Source organism: Tupaia chinensis, unplaced genomic scaffold, assembly GCF_000334495.1.
Source record: "Tupaia chinensis unplaced genomic scaffold, TupChi_1.0 Scaffold138921_1, whole genome shotgun sequence".
Taxonomy (NCBI): Eukaryota; Metazoa; Chordata; class Mammalia; order Scandentia; family Tupaiidae; genus Tupaia; species Tupaia belangeri.
The window spans coordinates 1,216,804-1,236,191 of NW_006198812.1; the positions used below are offsets into that span (position 1 = coordinate 1,216,804).

The window sequence follows — 19,388 nt, forward strand, 5'->3', positions numbered from 1 at the left end:
GGTTTGAGTCTTGAGTCTTAGAAATGTAGTGTGTGAGACTCTTTTTTTTTTTTTTTTTTTTGAGAGAGGTTTTTGCTATAGGACACGTGCGCTTGCCAGACAGACAGAGAGAGACAGAGAGATAGAAAGCGAGAAATCATCCCCTAGGGGGGATGGTCACGCCACAATCGCTTCTCCTCCATTCTCCTCTTGGGATCTTGGGCCCGCAAGCACACGTGCCTGATGTGAGTTTAAGCCACCGGGTCCAGGACTCGAACCGCGGTCAACTACATGGGAGTCCAGTGACACAGCCATTACGCTAACTGCTGGCCCCTGTGAGGCTCATTTTTGTCTCTGGATTAAGAACACAAGGAGCTGCCTCATTTCCCTTCTGTAAGGGATGGTCAAAGTGTGCCTCTTTACTGTCACTTACTCTTTCTCATTTGCTGTGTGGTCATTTGGGTGACTGCCTAGCTACCATGAGCTCACAACTGTAATGATTTCAGAGATAAAGAAGCTGCCAAGGAAAGGGAAAATCTGTATGCCCTTTGAGCACCAGCTTTCTGCCCACCCAAGTGCTGGCCTGTGAGGAGATGGAACGAGCCAAGGCCTTGGGAACGCTCGTTGACATATCATATTTTCTCACTGGGACTCTACAGGCAGATTGACTACAGCTTTGGCCTACTTTTGTTATATGTATTGTATTTATGATTTTTCCCTTTGTCTTTTCTTTCCTTTATCTTACTACTATAATTAGAAGCTCCTAATCATAATTCACTTGAACCTGCAGGACCACTGGGAGGTTAGAAACATAGCAATTATGAAAAGAGGGAGATCATTAAAATTGACTCAAAGGAGGTGAAGGAATAATCATGAACACATTTTCTTAGGTGGCCTAAAACTTGGAATGCCATCTAATTGCTTTCATTACAGTTGGGGTCTAAGCAGAGTATGATGTATTTACTTATCACCCACTTTGAAACCTTACATTTATTCCTTGTTCCTTCAAAAACCTGATATTAAGGAACTACCACCAGTGATTTGTGACCCATATGGGCCACAAAGATGAACCCAAACCAGCGTTATCCTGAAATTTCATTCAAATTATTCTTTTAGTTTAGCGTCTTGATTTCTGCTAACAAATCTCCTGTGGAAACCTTTAAGTTATTATCAAGTATGAATATCTTTGTGTAAATAAGTGTTGAGGGTAGGGATGTTAGCTGTCCTCCAAAATTCATGCTTTCTCTTTATAGATGCAGTTGTTGCCGGGAAGTGGTTGTGTATGCAGGAACTACTTTTCTCAGCCTTTTTGCATTGAGCTGGGGCCATATGACTGAGTTCTGGCCAGTGGCATGTAGGCAGAAGTAATGTAAGTGGCTTGCAGGCCTATCTTACGGCAACCTTCTGTATAATTATCTACTTGCTATCTTTTGGTACCTGCTAGCTGTCTATCCACATCATGGGTCTCCTTGGGAGTTGTGAGTTGAAGTTAGCAGAGTCTCCATCTAGCTCCTGAATAACTATGAGCAAATCTCATCCACCCTTAACTTCTTCTGCAATTGGACTTTTCCTGTGTTCAGTAGAGAGTTGGAGGCAGCCAAGAGCCTCAGGGAAGAGGAGAAGGGGCTGTGCCTCTGGGAGAAAGGTAGGAAGGATCTGAAATGCAAGCAGTGGGCTACAAAATAAATTCCCTTTATTATTCTTGTTAGGACTCTGTTCTGCTTGTACTGTATTGACATAAAGGGATTTCTTACTGAGTTAATATATGATTCTTTTTCCATTCTTAGTGTTAAGTTTTCTCTTTCTTATTTTCGTGGCCTGGAGCAAATGTTTGTAAATCATCTCCTATAGGCATAGTACTATCCTAAACACCAGAGCACACAGATTTAGTTTCCTCTTGCCTCTAGCTCCTGTGTCAAACTTCCAAGATTACATAAAAAAGCAGTTGCAGGGACCAGCAGTTAGCATAGGCTATGTTGCTGAACTCCTGTGTAGCCGACCACGGTTCGAGTCCCAGACCCAGTGGCTTAAACTCACGCCAGACATGTGTGTGTGCGTGCCCAAGGTCCCGAGAGGAGAATGGAGGAGAAGCGATTGCGGCATGGCCATCCCCCTGGGGGGTGATTTCTCGCTTTCTATCTCTCTGTCTCTGTCTGTCTGGCAAGCACACGCGCCCTATAGCAAAAACCTCTCAAAAAACCCCCCTTTTAAAAAAACAAAACAGTTGCACTAAAATTGTTCTATGCAAGCATGCACACATCCATCCAGGTGGATCCGTCCATCTATCCTGTTCCTTTCTCTACTTATTATGTGCTAGGAGCTCTGCAGGGCTCTGATACATGATGTACATAGCACCTCCTGTCAGAATTCACATTATAAAATCTGGAAATCACCTTAAAAATGAATTAATATATATATATATATATATTTAGAGAAATTTTTGCTATCTGGCATGTGCACTCGCCAGAGAGACAGAGAGAAACAGAGACACGGAAAGTCAGAAATCACCCCTGAGGGGGGATGGCCATGCTGCAATCTCTTCTCCTCTGTTCTCCTCTTGGGATCTTGGGCATGCATGCACACGTGCCTGGCATGAGTTTTAAGCTGCCAGGTCTGGGCTCAAACCACATTTGGCTACATGGGAGTCCAGTGACATAACCATTATGCCATCTGTTGATCCCAAAAATGAATTCATATTTTAAGTGCCTGTCACCCAAACCCTGTGCTAAAAGTTGTGATAGGTATCAAAGAACATAGAATTTCTGCTCTAGAAGCCTGGTTGAGGCATAGGTAAGTATGTCTATCCATCCCTTTGTCCTTAAAATGAAAAGAACTGCACTATGGGCAAGGTGAGTTGAACAGAATGATTCAATTCCCTCAATAGCCACTTGGTTCTTGGATTAAGTGATGAATACAAATGACTTTTAATTATCTGATCATTTTATCCTTAGTTATAGCTGTTTTGAATACTTGCAGTGAAAACACCTGCTGTGTTTCTGGTGTGAGACCTGTACATTAACTGGAGATGACATGCTTATAAGTGATTATTGCCAACAAAATACACTTTACTTTAAAATGAGATCTGCATTAGATATCTTTCACCATGCAACAGTATTAGCCCTCAAATTGGCAGCTTAAAACACTACTTATTATTTCAGTTTCTGCTCTCAGGAATGTGGGAGTGACTAAGCGGCATGGTCTGGCTCAGGGTCTCCTGTGAGGCTCAGTTAGAATATCAGTTGTGGCTTCCAAGTAGAGTCACTTCCTGGTAGACTCACTCTCATGGCTGTTGGCTGGAGGCCACGGTTCCTCACCATGCAGGCCTTTCCACAGGGCTGCTTGTGTCATGGACTACTTTTCCTAGAGTATATGATCCAAAAGAGAGGGCAAGACAAAAGCCACTGTATCCTTTATGACCCACCCACTTCTCAGAAATGACAGGTCATCCTCATTCCCTTGATCACATTGTTAACCTGTACACGATGTAGGAAGTCTATAGAAGAGACTTCTATAGCCTATATGAATATCAGGAGGTGGGGATCATTGGGGTCCATCTGGAGGGCTGGCTACCACAGTGTCCTTTCTCTATAAATTTCCTTTTTCTTTTCTTTGAAGTTCTATTTGAATAAAGTGAGCAGACGACCATGTTCTTACAGAGAGACTCAGGTAGTCTTAGAGCTTTTAAGACCTTAAGCAAAGAGTGCAAAGTGTGTAGGACTCCTTTGATGCTTAGGTGGAGGGATGTGTATAGCCATACAGTTTTGATTTCATAGCCTCTTTTTTCAAATACTTTGTGACTTTAAGACTTTATTGATCCTTTATATGGGTATCTCGTAGATTCATTCTTTACCTGAGTGAGGTCATGGGACACCATCGCAGGGCAGGAAAGCAGTTGTTCTTCAAAGTCTGCTGCTTACCTGTCTGGCCTTTTGTCCAGTTTCTCCACCGGCATGGTGACTGCAAAGCTAATGTGAGTGTGTGAGGTTTAGCTGCTTATGAAATCATAATGTATTCCTTCATTCGAAACTTCATAAAGACAACAAGTCCAAGCTGAGAGGAATCAAATAAATAGTATGAACTAAGCAGCGATCGACAAACTAGCCTGATCTGCTGCTCATTAGAAATTGAGTCTCAGCTTGCCGTAGACCTTTTGAATCAGACTCTTCTGAGGCCAGGCCTGTGTTTAAGACACTACCATCCCTTGGGATAATTTTAAGTCCCATGAAATTAGGAAATACTGGGTTATAGCATGATGAGAACTAAGAGTCAAATAAACATCTAAATTATTGGGGTTTGAATATAAGCACTTGATAATTTGAAGTAAAATATGTATAAAAAGAATGCTTTTAATAAGCAGGCAGTTTGGCTTCCTAAATTTTCCCAACGAACATTTGCTTGCAAGTGAACAGGAGTAGAAGGAGGGTCTGCCCATGTCACCCTCTTGGTGGTGCAGACTGAGCCTTCCTCCCTGGCTGGAAATCTAGTGCTTAGCGGTACGGGATTTCTTTCTGACTCAAGTGAGATTCTACATCTGGTGTTCAGACAGGAAGCAGCAACCCGTTTTAAGCACTAAGTTAAAATGAGCATAGTGGATATTTTTGTGAGTAATTTCAGAGTAAGACAAAGGGCTTTTTTTAAGAGGTTTTCTGTCTTAGGGCGTGTGCACTTGCCAGAGAGAGAGAGAGAGAGAGAGAGACAGTGACAGACAGACAGACAGACAGAGACGGAAAGTAAGAAATCACTCCCCGTGCTCCCCCTATTCCTCCTTCCCCGCCTGGGGGGATGACCATGCTGCAATTTCTTCTCCACTCTCCTCCCAGAGAATTTTCCCACATACATGCCCAGAGTGATTTTTAAGCCACTGGGTCTGGGACTCAAACCATGGTTGACCATGTGGAAGCCTAGCAACAAAGCTGCTACACCACCTGCTGGCCCCAAGACTAAGGAATTTTTTGGGAAAAATTTTGCTACAGGGTACATGTGCTCTCCAGAAAGACAGAGAGAGACAGAGAGACAGAAAGTGAGAAATCACCCCCCAGCGGGGATGGCCACACTGTAATTGCTTCTCCATTTTCCTCTTGGGATCTTGGGCATGCACGCACACTCGCCCAGCTTGAGTTTAAGCCACCGGACTGGGACTCGAACCATAACTGGCTACATGGAAATCCATCTACATAGCCATTATACCAACTGCTGGTCCCCCAAGACAAAGGATTTTTAAGGCAAGTTAGACTGTGTGCAATTTTCATTTCATATGCTAACTTTAAAACCCCATAAGAGTGCTGCTTCCATTCTGTATACAGTATTTACTACTTATTTCCTGGGGCTTCCATAACAAATGGTCATAAATTTGGTGTTTCAGAACCAAAGATACTCATTCTTTCTGTTATAGAGTCTGAAATCAAAGTGTTGGCAGTGCCAGACTTTCTCTGAAAGCTCCAGGGGAGAATCTCTCCTTGCTTCTTCCGATGTTTCCACATGTTCCTTGACTGTGGCTGCATACATTCCATCTCTCTCTGTCTTCACATGGCTTTCCTTTCTTCTTCCTGTATACCCCCTCACCTTAGGTCTCTTAGAAGGACACTTGCTGTTGGATTTAGGACCCACCTGGATCATCCAGGATGATCTTATCTCAAGATGCTTAACTTAATTACATCTGCAAAGACCCTCTTTTTTTTTTTTTTTTTGGAGAGGTTTTTTGCTATAGGGCTGGGCGCGTGCGCTCGCCAGACAGACAGAGAGAGACAGAGAGACAGAAAGTGAGAAATCACCCCCCAGGGGGGATGGCCATGCCGCAATCCCTTCTCTTCCATTCTCCTCTTGGGATTTTGGGCACACATGCACATGTGCCCGGTGTGAGTTTAAGCCACCGGGTCCGGGACTTGAACCACGGTCGACTACGTGGGAGTCCAGCGACATAGACATTATGCTAACTGCTGGTCCCGAGACCCTCTTTCTTTCCCAAGTTATGAGTTCTGGATATATCTTTCTGGGGCCTACCATTCAACCCACTCTCCTGCTTTCCTCTAAAACGGAAAGAAACTGTGTGTAATATAAATGGTAGTATCTGGAGTTAACGATCAGTTGTTCTTCACCAGAATATTTATTTGTGGAGCCTTTATCAAGAATGGCCAAGGCAGCCTTTAGCAGTGTCCTTGGTCTTGTCTAGACCTGGTGTGTTTCTTTCTTCTAAGCTGCCTCTGCACATTCTGTGATGTGCCTTGTCCCTGTCCACACTCTGTGCTGAACCATGAATCACACCGATTTTGTTGCTTGTCGAAACAGTGACGGCTGTTCAATTAGTAAACGTTCTCAATTTCTGTTCGCATTAACTGTAAGTTCAGACTTAAAAAAACAGAATTATTTCTGCCTCAGATTTGACAACTGAATTTCTCTGTGATAGCTATTTCTGTTCCTACTAGCTATCATTCATATTCATATAAAAATAGACACTCTAACTCTACATAATTTTTGTTTTTTGAAATATGACATCATATTATCTTAATACTTTATGCAGAATGTCCCATGTACCAAAACTTGAAGCTCACTTTGGAGAAGTAAGGTAATACACCTCCATGTAGAGTATTAAATAGCTTTCCATCATTTTTTGCAGAAACTGTTTTCCTGTATTTGTTTTCTGTTTTCATTATCAAGTGGTACCCCAATTTGCTGCTGGTCCTTTAGAAAGAGCATGCTATTTTACTGGGATTTTGCTGTCAAACAGTTTCTTGCCTATTGACTATGTATGCAGGTAGCAGTTTGACTTTATCTACCTAAATATTTCTGAGTAAAATGTGTAGGTTGTTCTTTCAGACCATCTTCTATCCTAATGGACAAATATTTAATAGGAATTCCAACTGGGTACCTAGAAGCCTCTGAAATGGATGCAGAAGATGAATTTAAAGGCCTGCATAAAGACTAGAACCTAACTGGGTTTGATGACCTGCTATCAGAAGAAACTTCCTAGGATAGTTCAAAACCCTTGCCTTGAAGCCCTGACATAGATACATTTGAGTATTGTAGATGGAGAAAAAACAGTTTGGCCAATTTAGAGGGCCATCACATTGCTGTAGCTCTGGATCTATCACACCAGAGTTGGACAAGCAGGTGCTCTCTCAAGCCCATCCACATTCAGTGAGACAATTGTTTTCTGTTGAAAAATCTGCAAAAGAAGATGCCAGTGGATTTGCATCATTGAAATGAAAGAGCCAAGGCATATGAATAAGAGGCTCAGAGGAGCTGTGCCCTAGCATTTAAGAAAAAGCAGCTTAAAAAATTGAAAGCATTAAAATCAATATTTAAGAGGTTCATTTAACCATAACAAAAACACCTTAGCAACAGACTTTTTTTTTATAGTGCTTTTGCAAAGGAAGTGGGGCTCTCTGAGCCGGGATTGGCCACTCAGTGCAGTGAACCTGTGAAAAAGAACTTGATGTTCCATTGAACTGGAAGCAAATTATGTTACCAGGGAAACCAGCCCCTCTGTGCTTCTCAGGTGAAAGGATGTTTGATCTTTAAAACAACAGAAACGGGGGTTTACATGAGGAATATTGTCTGCATTCCTTCAAAAAAGGGCAGTTAGGAGAAAACAAATGCATTATTGCTACAATTTACCAAGTGATTACAGAGGCAGAAAATTATTGGGAAAGCATTGGATTGTACCTTACAAGGGATCCTGGCAAAAATCCAACTGCAAATTCATTACTGTCTTGTATATTTTCACATGATTATGGGAGTTCTGTGTCTTCAAGTTTTAAGGCTAGTTTATAACTATTTTTGATCAACCAGTTAATGTTTAGTATTACTTCTCTGGGTACACATGCCATGCTGGGAGACTAAAGATTTATCAAACCTTACCTCTAATTTTAAAAGGCTTACATAAAGCACTGAGAAACAGAATTATGCATGAGAAAAGGGGAATATGTGGGCTTCTTTAAAATTGGAGGCTAGGATTGGATTACTAAACTCCTTTTTTATTTTGCTTACTGCTGTTGCATTGACAGCTCTCACACAAGTGTGACATTGTGTGTACTTATGACCAGTGAATCACTTGTTGGGTACGATTTCAAAAGAGTCAGTTTGTATTGCCCTGTGTTTTGGAAGCTCTTGAATTATTGAGTTAAGACAAAGTTTATGGCCTCTATGTTTGCTGTCTAGCAAAGAGTGTTGAATAATGAACTACATTTTTAATCAAAGATTTCTTTTTACTCTAAACCTTTATTTCCCAGTGGGCCTAACCTGATTTATTGTGCTGAGTGCTCTACAAGGAGTCTGTGTAACCTTGGTTTTCTCCTGAGAGAAGATGTACATTGACTCTGGAAGCAGCAAAGAATATAATAGTTTTGATGCCTGGAAGAATCAAGTTTGGGGATATCCATTCATTTACCCACTGTTCATCTGTCCATCACACACTTTATTCCCAAATATGCCAACGCTACAGGAGCTACAGAGATGAATAAGACCTGCTCCTTGTCATTGTAATCTCTGATAGGAGCAGACAGAAACAGGATGAACTAAGGCTACGGTAGTAGGAATAGTGCCAAGGATTTCTTGAGTAGTAGGCACTCAAATATCTGTGAAATTAACAAATGATGATAAAAAGTGCAGTAGGAACATAGATAGGATGAAATAAGTTCTATTACAGAATATAGCACTTCATCCTTCCCCATCCCCATTTCATCCAGATTTTGGCTCAATGTAAAAATCTCTAAAAATCTTTCCTAACCTCACTCTACAGATAGCTAGATAGCTCAAATTTATTTATATCTCTTTCTCATGATATTTTTCACCACATGAACATATATATATGTGTTTATAAGTTTGTCTGTCTCTACTACCAAAATGTGAGTTTATGAATGTAAAAATTTTGTCTGGCTTGCTGCTATATCCCCAGAGCCTTACTGTCCAGTCCATAGGACATGTTTGCCGAATATCTGTGGAGAGGACAAATGAATAATGGGTTCTGGGAATACAGTTTGTTTTGATGGAAGTATGAAAACTTACTTTACACTTTAATCTATAAAGATTCTCTATAGACTTGCTCGGGTCAAAATGGCGAGCATGTCGGCCGTTTTAGCATCAGGTCGGTGGCTGGATGGTATTTGAAAATGGTATTTCAATACTGTAGGATTCAATAAACTGGGGTTAATGCAAGATGATACGATATACGAGAATGAAGATGTGAAGGAAGCCATAAGAAGACTTCCTGAGAACCTTTATAATGACAGGGTGTTTCGCATGAAGAGAGCCCTGGACTTGACCATGAGGCAGCAGATATTGCCTAAAGAGCAGTGGACAAAATACGAGGAGGATAATTTCTACCTTGAACCATATCTAAAAGAGGTTATTTGGGAAAGAAAAGAGAGAGAAGAGTGGGCAAAGAAGTAACTAGATTGCAGTCGTGGATGCGGTTGTTCTTAAAGTATTTTCATGAAGTGGGGGGTCGAACCTCAAAAGTTTAATTTAAAAATAATTTGGTCGGCAGGTGTATTACTTTAAATAAATGTCTATTATAAACAAAAACAACAAAAAAAGATTCTCTATAGACTTGAGGGGATTGATGGGCTAGCCAAAAACTTGAGGAGGGTCTGAGGAAGGACATTTAGAAGAAAAATAGGGAGGCAAAGCATTAATGGCACAAAGAAATATGGTATTATCTGTTGAAGATATTTTGTAGTTTTATCAACTGTACTAGGGAGAAATGTTCACCTGTTGAAATATCCATTTTGTAAGCCAAATAATAATGTGATTGAATGCATAAAAGAAAACGAAATGAAAAAAAAAACTTTTTTCTTATAACTTTTAAGATTTTCCTTCAGGTCCAGCCTTTATGGTGCAGTGTGTAGCATGCTAGACTGCAGTGTTGGAAGCCACATGGTTTACCATGAGTTCAAATCCCTGGCCTGGTCAAACTGAAACTCCCTAGGTGTGTGCTCATGTACCTAAGATCCTGATCAGTTGTAGGGCCAGCAGAAGGGGATCATAGTGTGACAAGACCTTGTCAAAGATGCTTCTTTGTCTCCTCTTTTCATGCATGTGCACACAGACTCATTCTCTATAATGAATTAATAAAAAAAAATAAAAGTCATATAAGAGACAAAGAATAGGGTGGAATGAAATATTGATATATACTGTTAAGTAATATGTAATTATTACTGCTTTCATGTTTTGAAATTAAACAATTTCACACTAGGGAAATTAAAGAAAATATACTCTACTGTTATGATTATGTTATGAATATGGACACTGGATTTCATTTACACTGTGTATAGCCTCAAGTGAAAAATGACAAAGAAAAGAAAATAAGACCATTGTTCTTTAGGAGAGATTTATTTTTTGCCAAAGGAAACTTGAAGTTAATAAACCTGAAGGGAGGAACTTATATATGGATGTTGAAAATATAGCAGGCAAAATGAATCTTTATGGAAAAAAAAAAAGGCTTATTCAATTTAAAAAAAGAAAATAAGACCATTGTTCTTTAGGAGAGATTTATTTTTTGCCAAAGGAAACTTGAAGTTAATAAACCTGAAGGGAGGAACTTATATATGGATGTTGAAAATATAGCAGGCAAAATGAATCTTTATGGAAAAAAAAAAAAGGCTTATTCAATTTAAAAGCCTGAGCCAAAACCTGGATTTGCCCAACATAGCCTTGTCTGCAAACTTGTGTGTTGTTGTACACAGAAAAAGAATCTACACACAAATGGAAAAGCTCCAGATTTCTTGGCAAATCTAATATTTTGGAGCAGGTTTTGGAGAAATCAGGTCGTGTTTCATTTGCATGCAAATAGATGAAATTATGTGGATCTGTTGGGATAGCCTATCTTGTTTTTCTTATTTTGGGAGACCTTTTGGAAAATTTAAAGGTTATTGACACATTAAAAATAATTATAGGGAGTTATAATTTATTTCAATTTGCGAGAACATTAATTCCTTTGTAATATTTTGTTGTATCACTTTAGAGTTGGAGGGGCCTCATGACTTCTAAAGCTTTGGGCCCAGGCAAACTTTCTTTGTTAGGCAAAACTCCAAATGGAAGGAAAAGCTTGGACTCCAAACCCAGATGAAGCACAGATGAAACATATCTATTTTCGTTGTTTTGGTAAAGCAAAGCTCCACATTGCTGCTGAATCATGCGGTCTATATGAGGGGATCTCATTCAGTCTCATGCAACTATTTTAACATACTCTTAGGACTGCCTATTTTTATTTCCAGGGTTGACCTGAAATCCAGACTCATTTATCCAATCAGCATCGTCACTTGAGTGTCCAGGAGACATCTCTAATTGGACATGTCTAAGATATACTCATGGTTTCTCCCTATACCTGCCCTTCCTCCAGTATTCACCAGGTGCATAAAGTGGCACCATTTGTTTATTGAGACCAGAAAGCTTGGAGTTATCCTTTACTCTTTCATTTTCTTCACATTCTATATTCAGTCTTTCAACCAGACCTGTTGGCCTGGTTTTATCTTCAGAAATGTTATCCACCTCCACTGCTTTTACCCAGGTATCTACCATTGTCTCTCTGTACTTAGGAGGCCTCCTAATAATCTCCCTTCTTCCATCTTTGCACTTTCTAACTTGATCTTCATACTGTAGCAGAATAAGCCTTTTAAGCTGTAAATCAACCCTTGTTATACTTGGAGGTCAAAACCCTCCAGGGGTTTCCAATCATCCCCAGAACCAGATTCAAATTCTTTCCATGGCCTATGGGTTGTACACAATCTGGTCCAACCTCATTCCCTCCTTTTCTTCCCCTTATTTACTATGGTTCTGGTCATATAGCCAAGAAGAATAGCCCCTTCTACTCTCCTTGCCTTAATCTACTTAACTTTTCTTCAGAAATTTGTGGTTTTGGGGAAATAGTAAATGATACTCCTTTTCTTTTTTTTACCATGTTTTGAACTTCATAAATAGGGTGCAGAACAGCCAGATAGTGAGAAAAATGTAAGTCTTTTTTTGGGCTGATGAAACTGATGGATACACATGACTTTATATCTTTGATTAAGAGGGATATAGTAGTGAAGAGAACAAAGACCTTATTCTCATGGAATTTATATTAAAAAATGGGAAAAATTTTGTAAGAAACATACATATACCTATAGATATATATGATAATATGCATATATTACATAGTTATGAAATGGTATTAAATTTCCTACTGTCAGAAATTACTTAAATTCTGGGACCAGCAGTTAGCGTAATGGCTATGTTGCTGGACTCCCATGTAGTCGACTGCAGTTCAAGTCCCAGACCCGGTGGCTTAAACTCACGGTGGGTGCATCTGCATGTGTGCCCAAGATCCCAAGAGGAGAATGGAGGAGAAGGGATTGAGGCGTGGCCATCCCCCCTTGGGGGTGATTTCTTGCTTTCTCTCTCTCTCTGTCTTTCTGGCGAGCGCACACACCCTATAGCAAAAACCTCTCCAAATTAAAAAAAAAAAGAAATTACTTATATTCCTAGATATAAAAAATTTGAAGCATCTAATTGAGCAATAGGGATAAATATAAAACAATTCTTTACATAGATAAATAGAAAACTGACTTGGAGTATTTGGTAGTGAGGAATTCTTTTTTTTTTTTTTAAGAATTATTTATTTAATTTCAATTTTTTTTTTTTTTTTTTTTTTTTTTATTTTTGGCAGGGGGGGGTAAAAAAATATTTGACCAGAGAGAGATAGAAAAAGAAAGGGAAAGTCAGAAAGCAAGCCACCAGGTCCAAGACTCAAGCCATGGTCTACCATGTGGTAATCCAGCGCTATAACCACCATACCACCTGTCAGGAATTAATTCTTTAGTGGTTTATTTTTTTTATTTTTTTAATTTTTTTATTTTTGGAGAGGTTTTCGCTATAGGGTGCGTGCGCTTGCCAGACAGACAGAGACGTAGAGACAGAAAGCGAGAAATCACCCCCCAGGGGGGATGGTCACGCCGCAGTCCCTTCTCCTCCATTCTCCTCTCGAGATCTTGGGCACGCACGCACACGCGCCCGGCGTGAGATTCAAGCCACCGGGTCCGAGACGCGAACCGCTGTCGACTACGTGGGAGTCCAGCGACATAGCCATTACACTAACTGCTGGTTCCCATAGTGGTTTATTTTTTGAGCGTGTGTGTGTATACATACATTTATTAGGTATACATTTTTGTTTTTCAACTCTCACCATGACGACCAGATATTTTTTAAAATTAGATTGTCACTTTAAAAGAAGTAGATACCTATATAAATTCCATTGCTGGAAAAATTGATCCTCCATGTTGGAGCCCAGTATGATTATGTCTTGTCAATTGATCTTTCTATGGGCAGAAACCGCAGACCTTTGGAAACACTGCAGAACTCATTTGAAGGTTGCTTCTACTTGAAAGACCTTTAAATTAAAGCACAGATTATTAATCCTTTCCTTGCTGACATCAGTGCATCAGTGATACAGTCTTTGCCAAAGATGATCTCATGGATTTGAGGACAAAGGAAATAGTACAACGTGAATTTAACTCAAATCTTGGAGTATTCTTATGTTCCTTGATAGAAGCCTGACTGCCTGTCTGTCAAGGTGAAAGATGAGTACTCTGATTCTTTGCAGCCAAATGCCTTTATGAGTCTTTTTTTTTTTTTTTTTTTTTTTTTAGGACAAGTTGCTATCAAAATGAGAAGTTGCTTCAATAGTAAGATGACTCACGTTCAAAAATTTTATAATTTCAGTTTGTTATTCAAGTCAAACAATTTCAGCCTTCTTGTTGAAATTTATCTTTGATCAGACTTCTCTCTTTTCAGGGCTAAAATTTGGATTTATTTCAATCTTTGTTCAGGAAATAGCCATTAATTTTTGTATTAAAAATAAGTGACAGACATAGCTGTCTATAATGCTGCTTTAACATTTTGCCTATTTGTGAAGGAGATACATTTATAGTCCACCAATGCATTGTATATGAAATCTTGGGCACTTCTGGGAGTTCTTGCTCATTTTTCACAATAGAAAGCTTGGAGTAGATTCTCAGATGTTTGAGACAGTAGTTAAGGTCACTATCATAGAGTTCATCCTTGCATGGCTGTCTGTTGTTTTGCTTACACAACATCTGTTTTTATCCTGGTCATTTGTGGGAGGCTGCACACCAGCCAGTCTGCCGAGGTTTCTCAGAGAGCAAACAATTACCATGATTGGTTCCCTTCCAAAAACCTGACCTTCGAAACCTTGCTCTGATTGGCCACTAGAATCCCTCAAATTTGCATATCCGGCACCTCATGATTGGTCCAAAAGCAACCAATCATAACCCACCATTAACAACCAATCACGACCCACCGTTTGCACAGCCCACCGTTTACAACCAATCATGCCCCACCGTTTACAACCCACCAGAGTGTATATAACCACGATGCCTGGCCCACAGTAGCCAGACAACGAAGATGACCAAGATGACGAAGACAACAACAACAACCAGGAAGACAACAACTGAAGAGCCTGAAGAGTTGAAACACCGCGCAGTCTCCAGACGACCCTGAAGATCCTGAAGAGCTGACACTGCATCTTCTCCAGATGACCTGGGAGACCCTGAAGAGTTGTAACACTACATCGTCTCCGGATAACCCTGAAGAGCTATGACACCGCGTCATCTCCATGCTGCTCACAGTAGACGACGCGACCCTTAAGAGCTGTGACACTGCGTTGTCTCTGTGCTGCTCACAGTAGACGATGTGACCCTTAAGAGCTGTGACACTGCATCGTCTCTGTGCTGTATTGTGCTGCCCACAATAAACGGACGACACTGTCGTCTCCGTGTTGTAACACTACGCCGCTTGTCCCGGCTCTCACTCCTTCACTCAGGAAACCTGTTCGGCTGTCCCCCCCGGGTCGGAGCAGCCATTGTACCTGATTTCTTTGGCCATATTTAGTACTTAGCACAGGAGGCCTGTTATCCAGTTCTCATCAAGCCCACGGGCTTATTTGTCCTCTGGGCCACAGGAATTGGTTTAGACACAAGTGCCATCTAGTCTATTCTATTGCTAATAATTGAAAAATACCTGTGTCTGGATAATTTGAGAGAATTGAAATTTATTCAGACACAGTTTGAGGTCCGAGGTCCAGGACCACATCTGAATTATAAGAAGGCAGAGAGCAGGACTTGAACAGAATGCATTCTGTGTTCATGTGGGGGTCTCTGTCTACCGCATTGCCTTTCCTTATTAACCCACCAGGTTACGATCTTGGAAGCCCTGCCCTAACCACCCAGTCACTGATCTCTTCCTAAAGGCCCCATCCTTCAACACTGTAATTGAATCAAGTTTTCACTTTCTTAATTTCATTACAATCAAATCTCAACACATGAATGTTGGTGGGATACCCAAATCATAGCAAGATAAACCTAGTGATCTAATAAAACCAGTTCTAAAATCTGGGGAGGAGTATATTGAGGAAGGAAGCTTTCTTCTATTAGACTTGAGCTTGCAACTACTGTTGCTGTCTTAAGGGGAAATTGTTCCTACTGGAAATTAAAGCCAGCACCCTGAAAGCAGATCCAAGAACCAAGAAAGATAGCTTTTTAGTGTTATTTGAGTTTCTACTTAGTACCTTTCCCTTTAAGAATTGTATATATTATATTCTTTTTTAAATGCTTCTTTATCACTTTTGAGAGAGAGAAAGAAAGAGAGACAGGCACCCCTAACAGGGTCTTAATACCACAATCCACCCCCCAGCCTCAGCCATCCTGGGTGCACATATGCCCAGTGTAGAGGGAGGCACTGGGAACCAACCCAGGACCTTCTCTTGTGGATTCCCCTGCACCACCACCTGGCCCTCATATTTGACTTTAGGGAACATAAAAGAACTTGTTTTCTTTTTTCTTCTTTTATTTTCCTTTGCCTAAAGCTGCTTTATTTGTGTACTTATTGTCACTAGCCAAAGAGAACCAGGACTACTATGGTATTTAGCAAGGGTTTTCTAATTATTGATAAACACAGAATTTACAAACTATAAGTAATAATAAAGTGGGGGACTTTCTGGTCATAGTAATTGATGTTTTGGCACTGAAAAAATTTCAAGTAGATGTATATTTCTGGTTGCAATTTACATTATTGACAAAGATCGAGTCCGTTCTACTTTAAACACACGTTTGTTTTTGCGTTATGCAGTGTCATTCTTGTCAGAAGGACCTGGAGGTCTGAGTAGTCAGTCATTTGGGAAACACAGGATAGCTTGGAATCAGAGAGCCCACCTAAAGCAGTCATGGGAGTAGGAGCTATATGCTGGGGGATTCCAAAAAGCTTATGGAAAATTGGAACTAAACAAAGTTTATTTTGATACAAAAATTTCTGAAAGTCATGCACAGTTGTTTATAATTTGCATTTTCAATAAACTTTTTGAAGACCTCTCATACTATGGTATGGCCGACCTAAAGGCAACAGGTCGTTAGGACTGAAAACAACTGGAAGAGAAGGTGACAAGGAAGGAAAACACAGAAGATGGGGACAAAGGAAAGAAAAAGCTAGATATCTGTTTTTGGGGACTGAATAAGAGGACTAAGAAAATAAACTATGGTTATATAGCTTACATCGAAAATAGTACCCTTTAAGAATTGTATTTAAAATGTTTGTTTACATTCATGGAAAACCCATAATATACTGCTTGGCAAGGAAAGCATAATGTTTTCTAAGAGTATGGCTCCACTTTTTAAAATAACATGTATGAATATATATGAATGCTAATATAATATTCTCAAAGATACCTCTGAAAGTGGAAATAAAAAAAAAAAGGTTCTCTCCAAGAGGATGGGATTACAAATGATTTACTTTCTTTTTCTTTTGTTGTTTGTGTTCTAATTGTTCTGTAGTGAATGTGAATTGTGTGAAAATATAAAAGCAGAAGGTACTTCCCAAGAGGGAAAATTATTAGCATGGCAAGAAGGTAGGCCTGACATTTCTAGGTGTCAGTGAAACATATAGGAGAGAATCAAGAATTAGAAAAACATTTTTCTAACCTCTGTGAATAATACAAAACTAAGTTCTACATACAGGGAGGATTCATCAAAGAAAAGGCAGGTCCAAGGGTGCAGACTTAAAGGTCTGGTATGGCCACTCTTAACCTTCCTTTGGTAGGACTTTCCAATGCAATTCATTAGGCAGGTATTTTTCTAGTGGGAACATATCTTAATTTTGCTGAAATGGCTGTTTTCCATGAATAGAGCAACGTGGCATCCTAATAGAATGTGCTGATGAGCATTGGAGCAGGCAAGCCATGGGTGCTCAGAGTACACCATTCTCTTCCCTATTTCCATTTTCCTAAGACAGGTCTTTTCTCCTCAGCATTTTTGCAACAATTTTCTACTTGGAATTTCTGCTTCCAGTCTTTTAACTCCTAAGGACATTTTATTAGATTCTTAGTCTGAAATAACAAATTACAACCTCAGTGGTGTAGAACAATATGAGTTTATTATCATTCCGTTTGTAGTTTAGAAGTTCCAGTGCATCTCCCTGGGATACAATCAAGGTGTTAGCAGAACTGAACTTTCTGGAGACTGAGTAAGAATCTGATTTGTTTTCGGGAACCAGCAGTTGGCATAATGGCTATGTCGCTGGACTCCCATGTAGTTGACCGTGGTTCGCGTCCTGGACCTGGTGGCTTAAAACTCACGCCGGGCGCGTGTGCGTGCATGCCGAAGATCCCGGGAGGAGACTGGAGGAGAAGAGATTGTGGCGTGACCATCCTCCCTGGGGGGTGATTTCTCGCTTTCTGTCTCTGTCTCTCTCTGTCTGTCTGGTGAGGGCACGTGCCTGTAGAGCGAAAATCGCCCCAAAAAAAAAAAAAAAAAGAATCTGGTTTGTTTTCTGCTGGTTTTGGCTTCCAGAGGCCACCCACTTTCCATGGCTCATAGCACCTTTCTCCGTTTTCAAAGCCTGCAGGAGCAGGTTTAGTTCTTCTCATCCTGCTATTTATCTGTCCCTTTTTTCTGTTTTTTTTTTCTTTCTTTCTTTTTTCTTTCCTGATTTCTTCTTTCAATTTTAAGGGCCCTGTGATTACATTGGGCACATTTTGATAATTCAGAATATAATTTCTATTTTTAAGCCATCTGATTACCAACCTTAATTCCACCTGCAACCTCGATTCACCTTTGCCATGTAACCCATTGTATTCGCAGGTTCCAAGGAGTAGTTCATAGATATATTTAGGGGGTTTTATTCCATTATCCATAGACTTTATCACAAAGCTGTTAAAAAAAGCTCTCTAGTATGTACACCTAGCCAGACCTCTGTCCTGGTTAAAACCTTCCTGAGTCTCCTAATCATCCCTTATCTGTGAACTGACTTACAAATTTCATCACCCTCTGCCTTTACTCTTCCTTAGTTTTTATCTTCCCCTTATGCTCAGAAGGTACTGCATGCTAGACATTTCTGAACCACCCCCAAATGCACAGATTGCTGTTTCTCTCTGTGTCTTTGCTGATGCTGTCCTTTCGCCTCTTATTCATCCAATTACATGCACCTGGTTTTCCTACCTCACTGCTTTCTTCCTCCTACCTCCATTTTTTCTTTTGCTGCCTCCATTCCACTTCTGAGTTACGGATGTTCAGGCTGTAAAGAACTTGGTTATCATCTTCCTATTTGCCCTGTGTCTCTTTTCAGATGATCTCATTCATTCCCATGACTACAACCATGCTGTGATTTTCCAGCTCCAGACCTGTCTCTAGGCTTGTAGAAGCTGCCTGCTACGAACCCTACTTGAGTGTTCCATTGGCATGGTAGCCATATTAGGCTATGCTATTTCAAGACAGGCTTCCTCCAATTCCCCTGACCCTCTAATTGTTGAATGAATGTTCACTATTTTGTCTAGTGATACAAATAGGTAACTTTTATTGATTACTTACTGTATGTGCCAGACTCTCCTCTAAACTTTAATCTTTATAACAGCCTCATGAAGTATCTACTATTCTTGTTTCCATTTTATGGGTGAAGAAACCAAGGCCCATAAAGGTTAAGTAGTTTGCCTCATTTACAGAGCAGTAAGTGGTAGGACCAGGATCTGAACCTTTACATTCTGACTCAAGGTATTCTTCACTGCTGGATTACACAGCTAAACAGTCTCAGGTTTCTTTCATTCTTTTCTTCTTCTTTTTTTAAAAAATATGGAACACTTCATGAATTTGTGTGTCATCCTTGTGCAGGGGCCATGCTAATCTTCTCTGTATTGTTCCAATTTTAGTATATGTGCCGCCGAAGCGAACACTCAGGTTTATTTCTTTTTCTTTTTTTTTGGAGAGGTTTTTGCTATAGGGTGCGTGCACTCACCAGACAGACAGAGAAAGAGAGACAGAAAGTGAGAAATCACCCCCCAGGGGGATGGCCACGCCACAATCCCTTCTCCTCCATTCTCCTCTCAGGATCTTGGGCATGCACGCACACGCGCCTGGCGTGAGTTTTAAGCCACC

General features: G+C 40.3%; 1 non-coding gene and 1 pseudogene across 1 annotated transcript; one reads left to right on the top strand and one right to left on the bottom strand.

Annotated features, from left to right (window-relative positions):
• The first annotated feature begins 9,030 nt into the window (after nucleotides 1-9,030).
• LOC102484421 (cytochrome b-c1 complex subunit 7 pseudogene) lies at nucleotides 9,031-9,421 on the top strand (annotated as a pseudogene).
• A 9,658-nt stretch (nucleotides 9,422-19,079) lies between these two features.
• LOC114004604 (U6 spliceosomal RNA) lies at nucleotides 19,080-19,184 on the bottom strand. Its single transcript, XR_003546716.1, has one exon. It is a non-coding gene; the product is annotated as a U6 spliceosomal RNA (small nuclear RNA).
• Nucleotides 19,185-19,388: the final 204 nt, after the last annotated feature.